The sequence below is a fragment of the Leopardus geoffroyi genome, chromosome B3 (genome assembly GCF_018350155.1).
Source record: "Leopardus geoffroyi isolate Oge1 chromosome B3, O.geoffroyi_Oge1_pat1.0, whole genome shotgun sequence".
Lineage (NCBI taxonomy): Eukaryota > Metazoa > Chordata > Mammalia > Carnivora > Felidae > Leopardus > Leopardus geoffroyi.
This window is the reverse complement of record NC_059337.1, coordinates 115,449,614-115,474,199: the sequence shown is the minus strand read 5'-3', so window position 1 is coordinate 115,474,199 and position 24,586 is coordinate 115,449,614. Positions and strand designations below refer to the sequence as shown.

Genomic DNA, 24,586 nt, shown 5'->3' with positions numbered 1-24,586 from the left:
TTTGGGCCTCCAGTCCCTGCTCTGCTCCAGGCCATCCAGAATTCTGCTAGGAACCACACTCTCAAAACATTGTGAGATCACCTCTCACTTCTAATGGGTCACCTCTGTCTACCCCATGTAGCATCATTTCCTGACAGTCCTCCATATTTTGCTTGTAACATGCACAGAAGGCACAGGCCCCAGCCCACTTGGAACCTTCAAGGGAGTTGGGGAGGCTACAAACCCAGACAGCAAACAATTAAGGTACACAATAAGGCAGGAGTATCTATTGCATTACTCTATGTGGGTGCAATAGAATACTAAATCATGAGGCATGAATATTTAGAAAATAAGAAAGAACAAGCAGCCACTTCTGGTAAATTAAGGACAAAATAATGAAAGCAAACAAAAATCAGAAAGGATCTGAACCAAGACCATCAAAGAGGACCTTTAAAAGGAAGGAAGGGAGATCTGACCTGAAAACTTAGAAAGCTGAATAAATATAGAGAAAGAAAAAGGAAACTGCTGGGGCTGGAAGGCTGAAGTAACCATGATACACTGGGGGGTGGAGGAGGTGGGGAAAGGAGGGGGAGAGAGGCCAAGAATCAGGGAAAAACAGAAAAAAAAAAATTCCATCTGAGGTCCTCCAGGACATGGGACAATTCTTATGGTTTCTCTAGTATCTATCACCTCGCAGACACTGGTTATTCCACAGTATTAAGCATTCAGTTGAATACTTACAGTGAAAACAGTCTGTACAGCCATGAAAAACAGAAACTTCTGCTTTGGATGAGTAGGTAGTGGGAGCCAATGAACGTTCTTGAGCAAGAAACATGACCTAAACCAATTAAACATTTACTAAAGGCCTACTATGTGAAAGGCACCAGAATACTTAATGCCAAAGGGCACTGCCACCATGGAAAAGGATGGTAATACTACCTCCCACACACATCAGGCTTCTTTCTCTTACCTAATCACACTTGAGGTGAGAACAACGTTCATGGGAGATGAGCCTGACAAGAGAGACTAAAGCAGCCTAAGACGCTAGACAGGGTGATGGCTGGCCAGTGTGGTGGTGACAGAAACCTACTGAAGAAAGAACTGGCAGGGCCTGTCTACTGACCAGAAAGGAGGGGCTCGGAGAGGGGAGTCATGATGACAAAGAAGTCAGAGAGCAGGAAGACTTGGGTTTCAATTCCCAGATGGTGACATTATTTCAGGCCATGCTTTCGCTCCCCCGACTGCCAAATGCTGAGGTCAATCAGCTCAGCCATTCTTCCTGTTTCTGGGAATGGGGGTTACACATTCCATCCTTCCCATCTGCCCACGGTCGTTTAAGCTGGTTGTGATTTCCTGTAATTCCCATTTGCAAGGAGTGAAGGGGATCGATAAGGAGAAGAGTTGACAATTCTTTTGACCATCACAACAGTGACAAATATATCTCAATAGTCCTGCACTAAAATTTTACTGGCAGCTTTTATTCTGGGCAGAGGAAAAAAAGGGGGAGGAAGCATTACATTTAAAAAGCCTTGAGACAGTGTTCTCCTCACCCCACGAGTTCTCCTCTGTGGCAGAACCCCCTAGGTGCATTTAGTGCAAAGGAGGGATGAGACAGAGAAGCATCAACCCTGAGAGCCAGTACCATGAGAAAAGACAGAAGAGGCCCAAGAACCCTCACCACCTGGCTATGTGGAAAATGAGCACAAAATCAGGAGAGCAGGATCAACATAAGCCAGGCCAAAAATGCTTGAACATGCAGCATCACTGGAAAGAAGTAGCTGGCCTTCAACATAACCTCTCTGAAGAGGAGAGGGCACTTGGGGACAAGGGTGTTGCCAAGTGCTTGTCCCAAACTGGGACTGCCCACTGTAAGGCTGAGCCACAGGAGGGCCACCCTGGCTGCCAGAAATGTGGTCCTTCTCTCCAAGACCCTGCCAACCACTCTGCCATCCCTGACCATCCTAGACAGAAGGAAGGAGCACAGTAAGAGGTGAACAGTGGTGATGGCTGGAAGGGAAATCACAGGTGCTTTTCTCCTTCCGTGACTGCTAGTAACCTGTACATCCTGAACTTTCTTCAAGAAACAAGTATGACTTGAGATTTTTCAAATTTTGAGATGTGTACTTTATAAAGGAAAAGTACAACTTAGCTCTCTTTCCTAACTATTAAACAAGAAGAAAGAGTACAGACTGAAGACCATTTATCAGCCAAAGGAACTTGGTGGATTCTCTGACATTTTCTAAACAAGCACTTCCCTCCCACCAGTGATAGATTCTGACTGCTTGAGCATAGTCATGCTTCACACAGCGACCTCAAACAACTAAAATAAAACTGAGTGTGACCTGAGAATATCTGTTATGACAAAGCATTTCCCCAGTGCTCTGTTTAGGGTTCCTATAGGTGGCAAAAGGCCTTTTTAACGTTTATTTATTTTTTTTGGGAACAGAGAGAGACAGAGCATGAACGGGGGAGGGGCAGAGAGAGAGGGAGACACAGAATCAGAAACAGGCTCCAGGCTCTGAGCCATCAGCCCAGAGCCTGACGCGGGGCTCGAACTCACTGACCGCGAGATCGTGACCTGGCTGAAGTCAGACGCTCAACCGACTGCGCCACCCAGGCGCCCCTCAAAAGGCCTTTTTATAAGCCTATAGCCTGGCTGTGTCAATGGAGAGAGGGATGTTTGTCATATGTCATACTCCCAGGGACACAGACCTTCGGGACAGTAATAATAGCATCATTAACTGGCACTTGACTGCTTAATCATTGTGCATGGATCCAAGCATTTTCTAATATTTGATATAATCCTCATAACAACCTTAAAAGGTAGGTATTATCTCCATTTTTAGACAAGGCACAGAGAAGTTAAATAACTTGCCCAAGGTCATAGAGTTAGCAATTCATGACACCAAGATTACAAACTAAGCAGTCTCACCTCACAGCACACAATCTTGATAAAGGTTCAAATTTATTCCATGTTAGATTAGTGTGTGTGTGTGTGTGTGTGTGTGTGTGTGTGTGTGTTTAAGAGCGAGGGCGAGAGCAGTGGAGGCGGAGGATGGGGGAGTGGTGAAGAATCCCATCACCCTGAGAATCATGACCTGAGCCGAAATCAAGAGTCAGATGCTTAACTGACTGAGCCACCCACATGGCTTAGGGGGTAACCCACTAGGGGTACCTAGGCACTAGGGGTAACCCACATGAGTTACCCCTAGTGTAACTCGTTTTAAATATTAAAATTATCCTGGATATATTGTGGAATAGGAGGCAAAATTCTCATTCATTATAAGAAGAAAACAGGAAGCCTTGAAGACTGTCCATACTGCTACTTGCAGCTGCATACCTTCTGGAGATGGGCTTGGACTTGGCTTGCAGCTCTGCTTCAGAACCCGAGCAGAGGGAAGTGTTTTCTGTGTGAATGCCAGGACCACACCCACAAGGGAACTGACCCCAAGGTATAAGGTATAAGGTATAAGCACACTTTGAGAAACATTCCTTTGGGGCATTCTAGAAACTTCTGAACTTGCTGGAAATCTGGGAACTAGGTCATTAGATGTTGATGGCTAATTCCCCTGAACTGCTAACGAGACAGGCACGGCATGTTAAAAGAGCTATTCAAAGAGTGGAGTGGACTGAAACAGGAATTTAGAGACATTAACTCCCAAAGCTCTCTTTACAGACATACATCGAACGGAGAGGTTGCCCTCCCCACGATGTGTATATGTTTGCTCCCAATCTTCCACATCTGAGATAACCTGGCTAGAGGGTGCCTCAAAAAATGAGCTGGATTTCTCTGGAAAATAACTGCTAAAGATGGATACACTGCATATTAGTGGTCAGACTCTGATACCCTGAATAGAAACTTCAACAGAGAAAGGCTGAGGGGAAGATTTCTTTTTTTTTTTTTTAAAGTGTGTTCTTTAGAAGTCCCAACGCAAAGCAACACACTGCCTGAGTCTTTGCCCTCATTTGTAAATTGAATAAAGATGTATTCACTTTAAGGTTTGCCTCTCTGTGTTTTATTTAGTCTGTCAGTAAGTGCCCATGAGCATATGTAAACTCACTCACCAATTTTGTCCTTCCTCCTTGGCTTAAATTATCTTGAATATTGCATTACTATACAAGAAACATGGCTCCAAGTTCAGAAACAGTTTCGGTAATTTAATTAAGTTGTGTAGAAATCCTAATGCTTTCTTGGGCACCAGGCTGACCTTTCCCTGCTCCTTTCTAGTCTCTGAGGGTAAGTCCTGGCTGCTGCCTGCCTTGGGGTGGGACTCCTCTCTTCCCAGATTTCCACAGGGTCTTAACAGAGGCCACACAGTGCAGTTTATAGTTCAGATTAACTGGCTCTGCCACTTACCAGCCATGCCATCCTAGAAACGTTGTTGTTGTTGTTGTATTTATCCAATTTGGCATTAATTCTTACAACTGTTAAATGGGTATAAGCAACCTACTTCAGAGTTGCTGTGAAGATTAGATAAGCTAATACAAATAAAGCACCTAGAACAGTGCCTGACATGTAGAAAGCACTTGATACGTGTTATCTTTTATTATGAGTCTACCTTATAATATTAAGAAGGTTTTACACAAATCTGGAGCTTTATACTTTTCAAGGCAGTCTCAATTCATCATTACTACAATCAGTCCTCACAATAATGACTTAAGTTAGACAAGACCGAAAACGTATGGGCATTTTCCGCGATAAGGAAGAGGAACTAGCCTGACCATGGGAGCTCGTTACTCACTATCCCCCTCATGACTGGAGACCTATCTCGGTCACCTTTGTATTCCACCCCATACATACTAGCAGGTATCAATAAATCAGTGTTGAATTGGACTGAATGTAGGGTTTGGCCATGGTATGTATAAACAGAGCAACCCTAGCCTTGGGGCAAGGAGCTGGGCAACAAATCAGAATCATTATTCTAGGGAATTCCTAGCTACCCTGAAGAGAGAGACAAGAGGGCCACCTTTCCCAGTCCTGACTCCAACTCATCTTCGAGAGGAATAGAAGCATCTGCAGAAGAGGGAGCAGCCAGAGGTCACTTAGAGGTAAATGACAGAAGTGTCCCTGCTCAGCCTCTGAGGAAGGAGGGAGCCAGGATAATATAAGGGGCATATCACCACGCCCCTCCTGCTGGGTCAAATGGGGATCCATAAATGCGGCATCTCAAAGGCAGATAATGCTGCCTTCCATAACTGAAATGGGAGTTGTCTTTCACTAGAGTACAGGCCAGTCTATAAATACCAGGGATTAAAAGGCTTCCTGTGCGGCCAAGTGCCACCTGCCTAAATACAGACACTATCTGGTCTTCCATACCCCAAACAGACCCCAGAGCTTCCCTGAGGGAAAAGCCACCATCATCCAACAGTATACCCCCCTCCAAGTGATACCCCAACTTTTATTTGTTCCCACTTCGGGTTATTTTTGCTCACCAGCCTCTCCCTCCCAGACCGTCACCCAGGGCCATCCTCTCTCGCTAAGTCCCTGCGCTGCAGCTCCCACCTGGCCCCGACTGACCTCCTCTCTCCAGGTTTTTGTTCTGTCTCCCTCACCACCTTGTCCTCCCCTCCAGCTTCCTAACCCACATCTACTTTATCTGCCCTGAATAATACAGGCTCTGGAATCACCCCGCCTTTGGTTCTTGCTCCAACAGAGTAAGTTACAGTACTTAACTTTTTAGAGCTTGGTTTTTTGATCTAGAAAGTGAAGACAAACCCACAAAAATACAGAACCTAGCACAGTGCCTGGCACAGAGCACGCACTCTCCACATTTTTCTGCCTTGTCCCACTCTCCACCTTTTTCTTCTTTCTTTTCCGAAAAAAAAAAAAAAAGAAAAGAAAAACTTCTCTGGCTTCCATGACTGTCACTGTTCCTAGGTATCATGTGTGCTACATCCAAATGTCTTAACCCAAAGAAGTCACTCAAATTATGAATACTTTAGCCACCAATGTTATCTATGTAACAGGTACATTCTGGGCACAAGGTCCCATCAGCAACCTTCAAATTACACTAGAGAGGACTGGTTACCTCATTATCTGCCCCTCACCACCATCATCACAAATGGCCCATTTGGTGAAGAAAGTAACCAGAGGGGATAGGAAGACATAAAGCTGAGGGTCACTTCTGACCAGAAGCAAGGGATGAGTAAAGGCCTCTGTAAGGTAAAGGCAGCACTTCCACATGCGACTAAAACCCCAAAAGAAAGATTCCCATAATTCCACATTTACATATAAAAATGTTTAATTAATTCTGACAGCAAGAACAGCTGCCAGTTTTACTAGAAACACCATCTGGTTCATTTCTGATAAGGCCCAGGCACGACTTCACATAGGCCAGAGACTGCCTACAATATGGTTCCCAAAAGGTGGCATCTTCGATGACAGCTCCAAGGCAGTGTGCCATTCCTCTCTCCCCAGTGCTCGGAAGCTGCTCCTGCAGGTTCGTGATCAGGCCTGAGATAAACCCGGAGCTTGGCTCTCTTATGTCTTGGAGAATGTCCTCCAAAGTTTCCAGGCACCACCCTGGCTAAGTCCACGTACGGCCCTAGGACAAGTCACCAGATCTCTCCGTGTCTCACTGCCTGTAACCCTGAAGGGGCATTAGTCCCCCGCACCCCCATGCATCAACCAGAATTCATTTAAGCAGGTCTATCTCCAAAAACCAGATAAATACGACAAAAACATGATAAACAGCTGAACAACTTGTATTTTAGAGGAGCTTTCACAAAGCGGGTGGGCGCGTGGCTTCTCCACTGTAGAGTCTCATTTTGCGATTAGCGAAGAGTCAGAGGGTCCTTTCCACGAGGCCTTTAAGCTCCTCCAAGGATCTTCCTTTTGCCAAGCTAACAGGAAGCACTTTGATGTACTTCACTGAAGGCCTTTAGGCAGCCACAAATAAGGAAAAGAAACCAGTCTGGGAATCAGAGCAGACTTGTCTAGAGGTGCAGAGACCGGACTGGTGATAAGTACTGAAAAGTGACTGCCCTTCAGATCCTGCTGTGGAATTATATGATGTGAACGCAATACCTACACAGCAAGTATATATTCCAAAGAAATACAGACTACAAGAGTTGCTAGCCACCACTAAATGCAAATTTGGAAAAAAAGATGTATTTGAAACACACAAAAACAACATAAAAACTATGAAGTGCAAGAGTCTGTATAAATATGTATACTCCTTCCAGTCCACTAGGCAAATTTAGATTGATAAAACTTTTGACACTGCATTGCTTGTATTTTTCACCAAATGGTAAGTATTTCATGACCTCTATGAAAAAGGGAGCAAGGCAAATGTTGTAAAGTCCGATGAAGAGAAAACCAAAGAAGGGTGAGAAGTGTACTGTACAAACCCAAGGTGAGAAACTGGTGGCATCAGCTCTGACCCCCTAAGTCTGGGGATGAGGATCTCCCACTTTCTGGAAACAATTCTGGGCAGAAATCACTCAGGGTTTTGTTTTCTTTGTTTCGGGGGGAGGGGGGTTTCCTCAAAGTGTGAACACACAGAACAGGAGCCCACAGCAACAAAGCTCAAAAGCTATTTCCCACCAGGTCTAGTAACTTTAGCCTAATCAGTACCACAAACAGGCAAGGCAGATCTTTATGGAGCAGGTGGGAAGTCACAGGCAGTATCAAAGTGGTATGGAGAGAGGCCTTCCCCTAGAGAGGCTGAGCCCGTCCTTGTGCAGGCCTTCCGGGATGAAGGAAGGAGATGAGCAGACTCAGGGCTGTGAGGCCGTCAGTGTGGACTCTGGCAGGAGGGCAGTTAACAGAGAAGGCCACTGCTGCTGCTAACTCAACATATGGCCTTAAGACAAGTCACCAAATGACTCCGCCCCACTTTTTGTAACTTTGAAGTGGGCATAACTTCCACCTCACTTCCAGCGTAGCTGTGAGGATAAAGCTGATAAGTTAATATTTACTGAGCACTAACTATATGCCTTTACTAGCACGAGGCTAACCTCTTGATAGGTCTCCTCCACCCCCTATATGTGGTAGATACTACTATAAACCCCCGTTTTCAGTTGAAGAAGCTGAGGCTTAACAAAGAGACTTACCCAAAGCCACACAAGGCAGAAGGAAAATTTAACACTATAAAAGCAAGGGTCAACCACGAATTATTATCACTTCTTCCCCAAATAAACTGCCATTTGAGTATTTTTTAGTTATCAGGCACTGTACCTGGTATTTTTTTTTAATTTTTTTTAATGTTTATTTATTTTTGAGACAGAGAGAGACAGAGCATGAACAGGGGAGGGTCAGAGAGAGAGGGAGACACAGAATCTGAAGCAGGCTCCACGCTCTGAGCTGTCAGCACACAGCCCGACGTGGGGCTCGAACTCACAGACCGCGAGATCGTGACCTGAGCCGAAGTCGGATGCTCAACCGACTGAGCCACCCAGGCACCCCTGTACCTGGTATTTTAAATACCCCAATTTATTTGATTTTCTTAATAATCCCATGAGGGGATACTTTTAATTAAGTTCTATGTGCCAATAGTGAAAAATTCAAGTGATACAAAAAGAAAATTTAACAAGTTACAGTTTTCCTGTTATCCCAAGATACACCACCCCAAAATTCCCACAGCAAGTAATTAATATTTTGGTAGCTACCCTTCTGGAGATAGTGTTAATAATATCATCTCCATTTTATAGATAATGAAAATGAGCACCAGAGAGGTTAAACTTGCTCAAGGTCATACAGCTGGAAAATGGCTGAGCTGACAGTGAAAGCAGGGTCATTCTGAGTCCAAGGCCTGCTATCCTCCACTTGTCTCCCACTCAGTACCCACTTCTTCAAACAATCGTCCGTTTTCACTCACCACAGGAAAGGGGGAAACCATGCCTGGCCCACAGCCAGTCTTACTCCTCCACTTTCCTAAACTAAATGGAAAAAACAGGGCTGTCCAAGCACACCCTGCCTCAGGAACATCAGCACTGCTTTATGTCTGTCCGAATCTAAGCTGTCACGGGTGAAGCGGGACCTTCACTTCCAACCTCCTCACCACCCACACAGACTCATCTTTGCCTCTGGAAACAAGGGCAGGACAGGGGGAAAAGGGGTTCAAGCCTCACCTATAGGAGACTGTCGATTCCCTTGTCTGCAGAAAAAGCAAAGATGTTCCTTCAGGAGCCCTCATGAGTTCTCAGGCACAGACAGTCCTCCTCTGGAAACAGTGTTTACAGAGCTGCTCAAAATCCCCATCACAGAGTCCTTAGAATCCAAAGAACTCAGCATTCATTCTCTGGCTTACCCCCAAACGCAACTTCTAATAACACCAAAACTGCATGGATTTCTATATACCAGGGTTTTAACTCTATGGCCTCTCCCCTCCTCCAGAAAATAAAAATAAAGGTCCCTCGGCCAATATGGGAATGCTTTTCCTTAGTTAGGAGATGAAAGTTGCCTTTCAAATTTTATACACTTTCGCATTTCTGTCCCATCGGTACAGAAAAACATACTGACATACTGACCTTGAGAGTACCTATGCCGAGATTGAGTAGGGGAAAGGGAGAGGGGTTGTTATAACGTTTTCCATGAGAAAGTTAAAATCTATGAAGTCTGCAATTCCAGGAGGTTTCCTTCTCCCTGCATGAGGTACCAACGTTTGAGTCCGTTGAGCCCCTAGGTGACTTGGTGTCACTAATTACAAGTATAGCGGATGTTAAATGTCTACTGGTTACCGAAGGCCTTGGCTTTCCCATTTGTAAAATGGGACTAAAATCTTCCTCATAGTATTATATGACATCTTACATGAAAGCATTTTGTAGAATGAAGAAATTTTTATTGTTATTAATACAGATGCCCAGCCTGCAGAGTGAACACAGAGGAGACTTAAACCAGCACTTCCATCCTCAAGGGGCTTAAAATCTACGTGGAAAAGACAAATCAAAATACTGAAGCAACAATACAAAACATTTGTTGGGCTATGTGCTGCAAAGAATCCCTATAAGGAGGGGGCACCTGGGTGGCTCAGTTGGTTAAGTATCCGACTTCGGCTCTGGTCATGATCGTACTGATCACTGTTTACTGCTCTCATGTGGGTTCAAGCCCCGGGCTCTGTGCTGACAGCTCAGAGCCTGGAGCCGGCTTTGGATTCTGTGTCTCCCTCTCTCTCTCTCTCTCTCTGCCCCTCCCCAGCTTGTGCTCTGTCTCTTCTCTCAAAATTATTAAACATTAAAAACACTAAACATTGTTAAGCATTAAAAAAAAAAAAAAAAAAAAGAATCCCTGTGGGGAGATTAAATGGGAAAGAGCATTCAATAAATACTTGTTCACGTAATAAAGTCAGACGCACTGCTTGAAAAATACCTGCCTTGTTGCTATTCACAGAAAGTTCCAGGAACACCAAAGGCTCTGAAATCTGTTGCTCTGTTGTTGCTCACATATATCCAAGAAAAGGAGTTAGCATTCGTAGAGAGCAACCCTTCTTTCAAAGACATGATTTTTCTTTTTATAGTCTCTTACACTTTTTAAAAAATGTTTATTTATTGAGAGACAGAGAGAGAATGAGAGATTGGGGGAGGAGCACAGACAGAGGAGACAGAGGATCTGAAGCAGTCTCTGCACTAAGCAGAGAGCCAGATGTGGGTCTCCAACTCACAAACCACAGATCATGACCTGAGCGGAAGTCAGATGCTTAACTGACTGAGCCACCCAGGTGCCCCAAAGATGTGATTTTTCCAAAGCATGCACAGACCTTCAAAGGAGATGACCCCTACAACTACATGTTATAATTCCAGAAGTAACAGAACCACCCCCAAAAGAGCTGGGTTCTGGAGAACAAACAGAAACAAGGTGTCCCACTACTAACTACTTCCTTGCCTATAACAGGATTCACAGTGAATGCTAAAAATACATTAAGTAAATAAGGCCAAACTGTAGATAAACACTTGTAGGTTGGATTTAGGGCATGACTAATGCCTCCTGAGGCTTTTAAAAGATGGACAGAGTTCTAGAAATAAAGACCTGTGCCTAAAAATTAGCAGGGTAATTCTGGTCTTGGATCCAAGTTCTTTTTTTTTTTTTTTTCTTTAAAGCTTTAAATGTTTATTTATTTATTTTGAGGCAGGGAGGGGCAGAGGCAGAAAGAATCTTAAGCAGGCTCCCTTGTCAGTGCAGAGCCCAACTTGGGGCTTGATTTCAAGAACGATGAGATCATGACCTGAGCTGAAATCAAGACGCTCAACCAACTGAGCCCCCCGGGTGCCCCTTGGGTCCAAATTCTTAAAGGATCCTGTAATTCGGTTCTCACTGGTCTTGCTAAAACATTTGGGAAAACCTCCAGTACCATCTCTTTCCTTCACCTCCTCCCACCTCCATGGTTTCTGAGCAGTCTTCTTTTCCTACCACCAGAGTAAAGATGGTGAATGTTAACCGCTTTTTATCGTCTTGTTTATATCTGTTTTTCACTCAAACGAGGTCCCCCTCCAAATGTCTCTTTTTAGAATTTCATCAATAATACCATTCTTTGACTCCCTGTCATCAGGGCTCTTGGCCTCAAAGTCACCTTGCCCTCTCACCCTTTTTTGACTTTAATCCTTTCTACCTGGTCAATCACTTATCAACCAAGTAATCCAGGAGCTGAGTACAAAGAAGTGGACAAGACCATCAATGACCTCCGGAGACTCCCAGTCTAAACCTGAAACCTGGGCCAACAGAGATGGCTACCGATAGAGGTAAAAAATATATACAGGATGTGTGCTTATTGGGAGCTTTATTTATGCCAGTATTGTGTTAGGTCCTTTAATGCCCCAGCAGGTTATAAAGCCACAGAAAGATCAAGAAAAGAGGTATCACAAGTCAATATTTACATCTAAAATTGAGGCTTGTGGGAGATGGGAGAAAAAAAGATTCCCTAAAGAATTCACACTATTGATCTATTTCCCTTCCTCCAATTTCTCACTGTGGAATCCAGACCCGCTTTTCTCCCTTCATTTAAAAAAAGTCGGGGGGGGGGGGGGTACCTGGATGGTTCAGTCAGTTGAGCACCCAACTTCGGCTAAGGTCATGATCTCCCAGTTTTTGAGTATGAGCCCTGCATCAGGCTCGCTGCTCTCAGTGCAGAGCCCACTTTGGATCCTCTGTCCCCCTTCTCTCTCTGCACCTCCCCCACTCATGCTCTCCCTCAAAAATAAACATTAAAAAAAAAAAGTACTTAAAAAGAAGATATTTCAGGGTCAGAAAACATTTGCACAATAAAAAATGATTAGTTAAATAAAGCCTGTAAACAGGAATCCTCACAGCAGACCAAACTCCTAGACCTAACTTACTCTGCAGGGAAAGGCAATTTGCTTTCTTGCCTGGAATGCCAGGAGGATTCTCCAAGGATATTTTTCAAGCCTACCTCTCTTCCAGGATGACTGCTGGATGGGAGCACAGAGGTCACTGAAAAAGAGTGACTCTTTCAGAGTATCAAATTGAAAGTCTACTTTACACAATAGATTCCTCCAACGCTACACTTCAAGTTAAATAACCAATGGGTATTCTCCAGGACGGTTAAGGCCATGAAGGCAAGAACTGTGTCCATTTTGTTCTTTGTTTACAACTGTATACCTAACACTAACCACAGGCATTCACTAAATACTTGTCAAGCAAATAACCAGACTTACTTCCTTTTCGTTTCTGCACCAACCACCTACCTAACTCCCACCAGCCTGACATCACAGCCCAACCAGATTATCAGTTGACAAATTATTATTACTTGAAGGTGCATGTAAAGGGAAAAAAAAGATGGACCAATGAACTCTTATGAAACCCAGAGCCTGTTTTTCTTGCCATCCCACTGTGTAATAAGCAAAATCCCCACAGGACTGAAACGAGGAGGTAGATCGCCTTCCCACAGCACAGTTTCTACCTAGCAGGTGGATGAGAATCAAGGACTGATAAAGGTGTGGATCAGCTAACATACCATTGTCAATTCTCTAAAAATGTCTTGAGCGGGCCAACTGAAAAAGCTGTACCCACTGCGCATAAAACTGCTCACTGGCTTTCCAGGGTGGAGAAAGCTAGCATACATGACCTCAGCCCAAGAAGCCTGGTTCCTTCCAGACTGATTAGGGATACAGTTAGAGATGTGTGTTCACACTGCAATCAGAATCACAGTTATGAAGGGTTCTGGATTGCTAATGGGGTGGGGGCAGGGAGCATCAGCCCTCCCGGACAGCATGGTCCCAACTACCACATCTAGGATGCCACCAGCACCTGCCACTGTCCCACCTGGTCAAGGGGGACCCAAAGGGGAAAATGACTCAGAGAACACATCCCATTGGTCTAAAGCAGGTGGTGTTTTATTACTTACAAGGAAGCACAGTACAGAGATAAATAGTTAAGCAGGGCCAACCTAAGCACAACAATGCCCGGTTTCTTCCTCGCAACTGAACTTAACGACTCATTCCTCTTTGTAATTTCACTATTAGATTCAAAACCACAATCACAAAAAGGAGATGAATTTGTTCCAAACAGTATGAGCCATACACTGTTCTGGGCTCCAATGCCCTTTCCTGAGACAAGCCCAGAGGAGAGAGAAGTTGATCGTACAGGGAAAGAAACAGCACTAGACTCGGGATCAGGACGCCTGGGTTCTCCCCTGGCCCCGTCACCACTCAGGGAAGTCGGCACTGAGCACCGCATTTCCCATTCTTCCTTTCCATAAAGTGAGGATGTAGGAGGAGACTATCCCCAAAGTCCCATTCTTCCAACTCTAGCATCTAATGAACCTACAGTCTCTCTCATCACATACTTGGTTTGCTGTTCAAGAAGTTTTGGTAATATCTGGATACTATACTCAAGAATTTTAATCTTCAGATAAGAATTTTGTATTACCTTACTCCCCCAGGACTTGGGAACAATTTGCATTACCAGGTAGAGAACACTCAAAAAATTCTAAAACTGTGGCAGGGAAGTTATGGCTGCATACATTTACATTTACACACATATACATACAGGAACTTTCTGGAAGGATTGATCCTTGGGGCTTGGCTCCAGGTACAGGAAACTAATACAGGTCCAAGAGAAGATAATTCAAGTTCCTACTTTTTGTCTGACTTATTGGACAAAAGGCACGTGCCCTGTGCCCCACATTTCTCTGGGGTGGAAGCATCTTGATCTTCTGATAAGAAAAAAAATTAGGTGGCCTGTACACACATACTTTCAAGAGCTTTTGGTAGTGAACCAGGAGTCAGGAAAGCAAGAACAGCTATTGATCATGAATGCTAGTGGTTCCAATTAGGACAAGGGCGAAAGGAGGCACTGCATTATTTCAGTCATATGGCTGGTATGGTGTGAAACCACCCAGGGGTAGGTCCTGTAGAGGAAACGACACTCCCAGCAGTACCATCTGTTCCTCTTTGTGTCTGGCATGAGCTATATTTTTAACCTCAGGTGCAACTGAGGTCCACCAGCAAGAGCCCTGTAAGAGCTGCTCTAAAGAGCAGTCTTTCTCAGACCTATATTTAAACCACACTCGCAGCCCCTCTCCCTCCCCTTTACCTTGATGGTTGGCTCTCCATTCCAGCCTACCAGAAGCCTCTAAGCAGGTGCACACAGCCCCGGCATGGAATGTTTCATAAGAAAAGGAAAAGCTTCTGAGAACTATAAATTACATTTGATAAGGAATGCTCTGTGGGGTTCATGGTAAAGTTCACTCCATAAAACACAATGACGCAATTTAGAACTGAGACTTCAGGCTGAAAATCCTTTTTTTTTTTTTTTTTTTTTTTTTTTAAGCAGCAGTACATGTGCACTGAATTTAGGCACTACTGCATCTGTGAACTCCCACTACTGTTTAAAGTTCTGCACAGAAGATTTGGAAACAGTGTTATATTTTTTTTATGGAAACAGTGTTATATTTTTTTTAAACTTATTTATTTGACAGAGACAGAGAGAGTGAGCAGGGGAGGGGCAGAGAGAGAGGGAGAGAGAGAATCCCAAGCAGGCTCCACACTGCCAGTGCAGAGCCCAATGTGGGGCTCAAACCCACGAACCATGAGATCACGACCTGAGCCAAAACCAAGAGTCGAAGCTTAACGGACTGAGCCACCCAGGCACTCCTAGAAACAATGCTATATTCTTACACATAATTCTTCCTTTCATTTTCTTAGTAGCATCTTTTCTGAATTCAGGGCAATATCCTCAACAACACAGGACCAAAAGGTTCTGCTATAACACTGTTCTTCCCCAAACAAACTGTATAACCAAGTAAAATGTTAACTCTAAAGTAGAAATATGGATGCAGCTTTTAAAATATCTCCCTAAGAGGGGCGTCTGGCTGGCTCAGTTGGTAGAGAATACATTTCTTGATCTCAGGGTTGTAAGTTTGAGTCCCACATTGGGCACAGAGATTTTAAAAATCAATCAAATCTTTTAAAAAATAAAATAAAATACCTCCCTAAGAAATAAAAACATATGCCTACACAAAACTTTATACTAATCGGTGTTCACAGCAACATTTATAATAACCAGAAAAACAATTCAGATGTCCATTACATTGCTGATGAATGGACAAACAAAATGTGATATACCTATACAACAGATCATTTATCAATAAAGTACTGATATGTGCTAAAATATGGATAAAACTCAACATTATGCTAAACGAAAGAAGCCAATTACACATTCTGTTTATGTGAAATGTCCAAACAGGTGAACTGTAGAGAGAAAGAGATCAGTGCTGGCCGTGGGCTACAGGGATTGTGAGGAACTGGGCGTGACCACTAATGGAGTTTCTTTTTGGGGTGATAAAAGTGTTCTAAAATTAGAATATGGTGACAGTTGTACAACTCTGTAAATATGCTAAAGTCTACTGGATTGTAAACTTTAAATGAGTGAATATTATGATATATAAATTATGTCTCCGTAAAGCTGTTTTTAAAAATTATGACAAATGAAATGACCCCTCTGAAAAAAAATCGCCTTAAGCAAATCTTAGGAATAATCTAGACAGGGGCATCTGGGTGACTCAGGTGGTTAAGCATCTGACTCTGGATTTCGGCTCAGGTCATGATCTCCTGGTTCTTGAGATCGAGCCTGAGTCAGCTCTAAGCTGACAGCACGGAGCCTGCTTGGGATTTTCTCCTTCTCTCTCTGCGCCTGGTCCTACCCAACACCCCCCCATACGTGTGTGTGCACACATGAGCACGCTCTCTCTCAAAACAAATTATAAAAAAAGAAAGAAAGAAAAAAATAGTCTAGACATATGAGAGGCTATTTATTTTTTTCATGTTTCTTTATTTTTTCAAGTTTATTTTTTTTTAAGTTTATTTATTTTTGAGAGAGAGCTCACACGTGCAAGCAGGGGAAGGGCCAAGAGAGAGGGGGACCGAGGATCTGCAGCAGACTCCACGCTGACAGCAGTGAGCCCAATGGGTGGCTCGAACTAGCGAATCGCTAAGATCATGACCTGAGCTGAAGTTGGATGCTTAACCAACTGAGCCACCCAGGTGCCCCTATTTATTTATTTTGAGAGAGAGGGAATGAGAGAATCCCAAGCAGACTAGACTCAAGCTCGATCTCATGAACCTGAGATCATGACCTGAGCTGAAATCAAGAGTAAGCCCCTTAACCAGTTGAGCCACCCCGGTGCCCCCAATGAGAGGCTATTTAAATCACAGCTGATCTGGTGGAATATTATAAAGCCATTAAAAATAAAAATAATTATAAAGCCTATATGTCATTACAGAAAAATATTTATGGTGTAATGCTAACTGGAAAAAACAGAATACAAAACTAAATGCACACCAGGATTCCCAACTGAAAGAAAAAGCAGAATAGATGGAAATGATGTTTGTGGTAGGATGGTAGAATCACGGTGATTTTTTCTCCCCCTCTATTTTCCAAGCTTTCGGTAATCTTATCCCAGTGTATTAACAATTAAAAAAAAAAGTAGCCCCAGTCTTCTCCCTGACAGTTTGCCTAGGCCACGACTTAAAATGAATAAGCAAAATCACCTTGTTCTCCTTTTCAAGTTCCCTTTTTAAACTTCCACCCACTTAGTTTATTGAGATCTACTGAGAACAGCCCAAAGAAGGAAGAATGGGATAAACAGTCCTATCCCATTCCCAGAAGCTGCTTTCATTTTACTGGCTTTGTCAAAAGCCCAAGCCTAGTCTAGCCAAAAACCTAGCAAAGACAGTCTACACACAGGCCAACTCCATGCTCTGATCTTAAACTTCTGTGGGTGAAGGCAAGTCAACGCTGGCAAGAGGGTGGATTTGGAAAGATTAAACTTTCCCCCTCCTTCAGAAAGGATGGTAAGAAAGGGAAGGTTGGGAAAGAGCCCCTATTTATATCTCCTCTCTGAGGTTTTACGTCCAATCTCCAACTACAGGAGAAAAGAATCCTGAGTCACTGAATTTTTCACCACAAAAGATCCTCCTCTTCTGAGTAACAAAGAATCGTCAGTCACCAACTCTGCTGTCTGCAAACCCCTGAGAACCTATTTCTGTCTTCAGGAACCCAGGCTAACTTTCCTCAAACCAAGCAATGGAGCTCTACCAAAAAACAAAAAACAAAAAACCAGTCTAACGCTTGTACATGTGCGTGTGGGAGGGGGAGTATAAGACGGGAGAGTACATTTAAGGGCACACACAGCTATCAGGTAATTTTCAGGATCTACTAACACTGGCGACAGTAACAGGGAACTACATATGTTTCTGCTTGAGAAAAATGCTTCAATAATATCCTGTTTCTGGAGTATTGCATGAATTCTTGGCATGCAGCCTTCAGATGTTTCAAGGGTGCTATTTTCCTTTTCTGAGATGTAAGGGCCCAGGAAAGAGAATACATCACAGACAACAGCAGAGCCTGCCTGTGAAACCCGTCCAGTTCTCACTACAGTTGCTACATTTTCTACTGTTGCCATACCACTACCTTCACAGAGACTCAAGTGTCCCCAAGCCCCGACAGAAGCACAGGTGGCCTTTCACAGCCAAAGTGACCCAGCTCAGCACCACTGGAGGTCTACCAGCAGAGTGGAGACTTCCACACTCAGGTAAGAATCAGAGGATGAGAGAGCAAATGGAGACACCCTGCTGGTTTCTAGGCCAAAGGACTAAAAGGGAAAGAAAAAGGACACCATCAGAGACACACATGAGCACACAAAAAAAGGAAACGTCCACAGGTGCCTGACAGGTTTTACTGCTAAAATCTAAGCCTTATAAGAGGTACCTCTTTCCCCCGCACCTCTACTTTTTCAAATAAAGGTTTTACACAAAGACACGAACTTATAAGCATCCAAGGGAACAATGGCTGTTGCCTTGAATCTGAGCCAGAGTGGGAGTGAACAGATCTTGATGCTCAAGGACAGTCACCCCAACGCTGTCCTGAAATTGCTTCACTGGTCTCAGATTCACAGCTGTTAGCAGCTTCAAATAAATACCATCACAAAACCCTCAGCCCCAACCTCAATTTGCATCCTTTACTTCTACCTGTATGAAAACAGCCCTCCCACACTACAGGCATTTTTTTTCTCACTGATCTAGTTTCCAACTTTCCTGCAATGTGGCACCAAAACTTAAGAATGTTAATTTTTTAGGGGTGCCTGGGTGGCTCAGTCGGTTAAGCGTCTGACTCTCGTTTTCGGCTCAGGTCATGAGCTTGGATTCGTGAGATCGAGCCCCACGTCAGGCTTCATGCCAACAGCGTGGAGCCTGCTCCGGATTCTCTCTCTCTGCCCCTCCGCTCCCCACACACTCTCTCCCTCAAAATAAATAAACTTTAAAAATATATATTATTTTTTCAAAAACCATTCCACTCAATGAAATCTCACTATAGTGGAATATGTGGGTGGCCCCAAGACTGAAGCCTTCTTGAGGAGAAACCAGGAAAAAGAGTCTCTATTATCATAATCGTATTTGTCCTAATGCTTACCCTTAACCCAACTGTCCTAATCCTCAACACTCAAGTCTGCTTTCAAATATGTGTTCTTTCTCCTCTATTTGTTCTTCCTCCTACTACTTAAAGGAATGCCTCTAAACAACAAGACTTTCCTACTGTCCAGGAAGACAGAAGGAGGAAAGTGAATCCCACTGATCAGCTTCAACTAGGAAACCACATGTCACGTCAGGAGCTCAGTAAAATGCTTCCTGCGTGGCAATTACACAACCAGTACCGGGGGGGTCTGCTGACATTCAGGCTTCCCAGTGGGCTTTACAGTCCCGGGCTGCCTCTCAGGGGAACTAGAGGGGAAAAAACGGCATATCTGCTCTCTGGTCTTCCTTCTCAGCCCACAAGCAGTTCTGCTAAAGACTTCACAGTTTCACTGGTTTTAGTACAGAAATGAGTTAGATTAAGTGACTCGGATTTTTTTTAAAGATATCATTCTAGGGGCGCCTGGGTGGCGCAGTCGGTTAAGCGTCCGACTTCAGCCAGGTCACGATCTCGCGGTCCGTGAGTTCGAGCCCCACGTCGGGCTCTGGGCTGATGGCTCAGAGCCTGGAGCCTGTTTCCGATTCTGTGTCTCCCTCTCTCTCTGCCCCTCCCCCGTTCATGCTCTGTCTCTCTCTGTCCCCAAAATAAATAAACGTTGAAAAAAAAAAAATTAAAAAAAAAAAAAAAAAAGATATCATTCTCTGAGCCCAGAGACAGGCACCAGCACAGGTGACCCTTCAACAACACTGGTTTGAACTGTGTGGGTCCACTTCCACACAGATTTTTTGCGGTACAGTATTGTAAATGTTATTTTCTCTTTCTTGTGATTTTCTTTGTAACTTTTTTCTCCAGCTTACTTTATTGTACTAATGCACTATATAATACATGTAACATACAAAACAAGTGTTAATCAACAGCTTATGTTATCAGTAAGGCTTCCTGTCAACAGTAGGCTATGAGCAAAGTTTGAGGGGAGTCAAAGTTACACATAGATTTTCGACTGCATAGGGATCAGTGCCCCTAATCCCGTGTTCTTTAAGAGTCAACTGTAGGGGCGCCTGGGTGGCTCAGTCGGTTGAGCGTCCGACTTCAGCCAGGTCACGATCTCGCGGTCCGTGAGTTCGAGCCCCGCGTCGGGCTCTGGGCTGATGGCTCAGAGCCTGGAGCCTGCTTCCGATTCTGTGTCTCCCTCTCTCTCTGCCCCTCCCCCGTTCATGCTCTGTCTCTCTCTGTCTCAAAAATAAATAAACAAAAAAAAAAAAAAAATTTAAGAGTCAACTGTAGCAAGCATAGTTATCTGGTTGTCAAAACAGCTAAGGATATGGGAAAAGAGCACAGGAAAAATTTAAAACATAAGGCAAGTTTTTATCAGGAAGACAGAAAAGTACGGAGGGAGTGAAATAATGCTTAGTAGCAATAAACCTGAAATAAGCTCTTACTTTTAAAAAGCCAGATGCCTTATTACCTTCAGAGAGTGCCTATGTGTGTATGGAATGGGAGGGTAGCTGTAGAAATTGCTGCCCCGGCAACAGCAAAGGAGGAAATCCCCTGCCAGGAGATGCACCATTACATAAGAGCACAAGTTCAGCCACCACACAACAGACACCTGCCAGGAAACCAAACAAAGTGCTGAGGTCTCTTCATCCGCCAGCCTGCATCTGAAACACCTCATTCTACCTTTCTTCTTCTTTCTGTTGCCTAAATTCTGGGCTTTGAGAAGGCAGGCCTCAGCAAATAAGTTGAACACTGCCATGTGACACTGGGTTTGCTCTCAGGGTTTACACATTTGGGGGTGGGGGGAGGGGGTCAGTCCTACTCTGAGCACCCAGGGACCTGATACCCCCCGATCTAGCTATAGGTGAGGATTTGTTTCATATGCCATGTCTACTACAGTATCCAAAAAGCCACTCTGTGGACAGGAAATCCTATCTATCAGGCTTCATACAAGTAGTCTCCTCTAATTTAACTTACCGGACAGAAGTTCCTTAAGCAGCAAATGGTTGCCAATGAAAGTTAACAACATAAATCAAAATACACTGACTTAAAGACCACAAACTCCATGAGGGCATGGCTGGATTCTTACTCATTGCAGTATCTCCAAAAGCTAGCACAGTGCCGGGCATACATTCTGTATCACATAAATACTTGTGAATACTGAATGAAGGAATAAATAAGCAAATGATTATTGTGCACATACCATAAATGTGTACCTGGGAGAGTTATGGGTGCTCATGATATGAGAAAGAGCCTGAAGAAGTAGTGCTTTGAAAAAGTTCTAGAAATACTCCATTTTGAATTTTACCAAATGGCAAGCAAATTAGAAGCTAACAGTAGAATCTAGCAGTTAAAGTGTGGGCTCTACCATGAGCTACTTTTATGACTCTGGGCAAGTTATTTGTTTGGCTTTGGTTTCAACTGAAAAAAAAAAGGAGGGGGGAACAGTAACAATACCTAGGGGCGCCTAAGTGGCTCAGTCAGTTAAGCGTCTGACTTGGGCTCAGGTCATGATCTCACAGCTCGTGAGTTCGAGGGCTACGTCGGGCTCTGTGCTGACAGCTCAGGGCCTGGAGCCTGTCTCAGATTCTGTGTCTCCCTCTCTGTCTGCCCCTCCCCTACTTGTGCTCTGCCTCTCTCTCTCAAAAATAAACATTAAAATAAATAAATAAATAAATAAATATATATATATATATATATATATATATATATATATAACAATATCTACCACAAAAGTCTGTTATTAAATGAGATCAAGAAAGTAGTTCTTGATACAAAGCTTGGTACACAGTCCTCAAGAACTCTTCCTATCGTTGCTGTTATTGTTGTTTTATTAAACACCTCTTTTACGGAGGGGGAGGTAAACCTACTTCCGCTTCTCCACCCAACCAACTGAAAATTTTCATTTCAGGCTGAATCTGCATCTAGCTAAAAATGCAAAGCCCAGAAAATTCAAAACCCAATGCCACGAACATGTCTCTACTAGCCTCCACTAGATGGTGACAATTTGGGTGTGGAATTCCCCAAAGAGAAAAGGTGTGTGCATCCTTCAGACATATGTTTTAAACCAGAGGAATGAAAAGAGCAAGAAATGAATTCACCACTGCTAAGGATGGAAATACACTTCGTACTCCTACCGCTGCAGGTCTCGAAAGGGAGTAAATGCCTCCTCCAGTTAAGTGAACTGGGTAGTTTCACTGCACCTCTGCACAGAGCTGACACAAGCCCAGTTAGCAAGAGCAACAAAGCCCTGCGAGCCGCCTGCCACGGAGAGTACGTTCTGTGGGAACAGCAGTATCAGGCCTCTGGGCCAAGACATGAACTTCCCCCTAGCCAGCCAAAGACTTGATTGTGACTCCTCTTTCCTCCTGAGTCTTGTGGTCCCACCTCACCCCCACCCCATGCTAACCTCGTTACAGGTAACTTTCCAATTCAACAGCCCCACAGCCGGACGACGCGGGAGAGTCAGACCTCCACCAATATCTGGAGTCCCCAAAAGCCAGGAGTAAGAAAGCAAGTCTACATATATAAACAGGAAGTGGTTTCGGTGAGTCTCAGCCCGGATAATAAGTAAAGTTTTTGAGATTAAAGACCAGACGAGGCGCGGAGGCTCCAGAAAGCTCCGATGCTCCCACACACGGGCTCCAAGATTTCCTCAGGAAATCCACCGTCGCCAAGCCAACCCTGCCCGGCGCAGGACCGGCGGCTTTGGTCGGCCCGAGGGGGAAATAACAGCAGTAAGAAAGAGGGCCTCCGCCTACCTTCTCTCCCGCGACCCGCAAAGTGTGGTCTCCGCCCTGACTCCCGGGCAGGGAGCACGACCCCCACGGCGGGCGAGGCCAGGCGGCGCGCCCCGGTCCCGGCCACCAGCTCGCAGCCGAAGACCGGCAGTCCGGTCCTCCTCCCGGCCTCGGCGCAGCCCACGCCGCCGCCGGGTCAGCCTCCCCGGTGGCCCTCCCGGCCCCTCGCACGGCCGTCCGGGTGACAGCGGGGCCAGCGCACACAGCAGCAGACGCCGGGCGGCCGGCCGGGGCTCCCCGACGTCCCTCCAGAGCAGTGCGCACCAGCCCGGCGCCCCTGACAGCCCGCGGGGCGCGCCAGTGACACAATGCCTGGCCCCGCCGCCCCCGGGCCGCAGTGACAACTCACCCGGGGAACGGCACCGCGACCTCCGCGAGGGGGGCGCTCGAAGCTTCCGCAGCGCCGGGATCCGCTCTGCCGCCTGCGCGCGCCCGTAACCCTCTCGGGTCTAGGCGAGGCCCTGCGTGCCTGGTCTGGCTGGCGCTGGCCCGCGCTGCGGGAGAAGGCGGTGGGAGGCTGGGGGCGACGCTGTCGCCGGCTTAGGAGAATGGAACGCGGTGGCGACGGCAGTGGCGGCGGCGGTAGCTCCCGCGTCACTGGCCCAGCTGTACCGCGCGGGCGGGGGAGGACCGCGGAGTGCGGGGGGAGGGGAAGGGGCGGGCAAGGGGCGGGGTCAGGCACGCACGCAACAAGCGCCGGCGTCGCGCCGCCGGGACCGCCCCGCTGGGAGGCCCTGCAGATCGACCGCTGCCAGCACGCACGCGCCGCCGGCGGGGCCGCACGCCCCGCGGGAGGCGAGCCTGGAGCCGTGACGGGGGGAGGCGGGCGCGGGGGACTGCTTAAAGGGACAGTCACGCCTACTGCGCTGGAGTGGCCGAGGCCGTGGTACCGACCTAGCCTGCGCCGCGTTTGCAGTGCGCTCTCCAGTTCTTTTACTATCATTATTTTGTGGATATTTGGGATGTTACTAGGATTATTGGATTACTATTATTTGCAAATAATTTGCTCTCAGGTTCACAGGGCACTTTCCACGCACGTTGGTTGCCTTGTTAGGTCTTGAATCGCTTGCCAGACCTAGGGCTGATGCAGGTCATTATCTCCCTATTCAGAAGTGCTTCCCAGACTGTGTAGCGTAGATGAACAAGCTCCAAGTTGTCCCGGGGTTGCGGGGGGGGGGGGGGGGGGGGGGGGTGGAGGGGGGATTGAAAAATGCAGATTCGGGATAGTCTCCAGCCATTCTGATTAAGTAAAGCTAGGATCGGATTCTGGGATCTATTTTAAGAAGCATTCCGAAGTGATTTCTCAGCATACTGAAAGCACTCAATGGATCTCAAGGTTGAGAAAACAGTAGTTAAAAGCAAGAATTGGCAGAGTCAGGGCTAGGACCCTGTCATACGCCTAACTTTGTTTCCCATCCTGAGCCTTGCCCCTTTGGGCTGTTTTCCAGCATATACTATGCCAACAGTTTGTGCACTGTATCACTACATAATTTGTTGGTGATCTCACTGCAACCCTGGGAGATAAGTCCTCTGTTTGGGTGTTTACAGGGCTTGTGGCCCGTTCATGGCCAAGATGGTGACTTACTGTCTTTGTGCCCCAGGGCCTCATGCAGTGCCTGTTCAGAGATGCTTGCTGGCTCAATAAATGTTGCAGCTCTCCTACCTGAGAATTCAGGCTCCAGCTGCAGATTGGGTCAGGCAAGCCCTTTCTCCCAGATGCCCTTTGGACAGGATACTCCCCCCACAGGACCTCTCAGCAAACCTAGTTCTAGTAGGTGCTCTGAGAAGATGCTGTGAATTAACAGGGCAAGTCCTTGAGGTAGCTCAAACCAGACAAGCAGAGTGTTCCTCACCACCCCATGCACAGGCACCCATCCCCAAGGGAACCCTCCCCTCCTAGGCCCCGCAGAACCTGTGACTGTAGCTACCTTTTCCATTACGTCTGTCC

The 24,586-nt window shown here is 45.6% G+C and overlaps 1 protein-coding gene across 2 annotated transcripts in view; it reads right to left on the bottom strand.

Moving 5' to 3' along the window:
- SUSD6 (sushi domain containing 6) overlaps positions 1–23,291 on the bottom strand; it is a 99,433-nt gene extending 76,142 nt beyond the window's left edge. Inside the window, exon 1 of one of the 2 annotated variants that reach the window (XM_045448122.1) lies at positions 22,988–23,291. The gene's annotated coding sequence lies outside the window, so the exon portion shown is untranslated. Of the gene's footprint in view, positions 1–22,599; positions 22,912–22,987 lie in introns of those variants that run through there. The other variant, XM_045448123.1, reaches the window with a different exon arrangement.
- Positions 23,292–24,586: the final 1,295 nt, after the last annotated feature.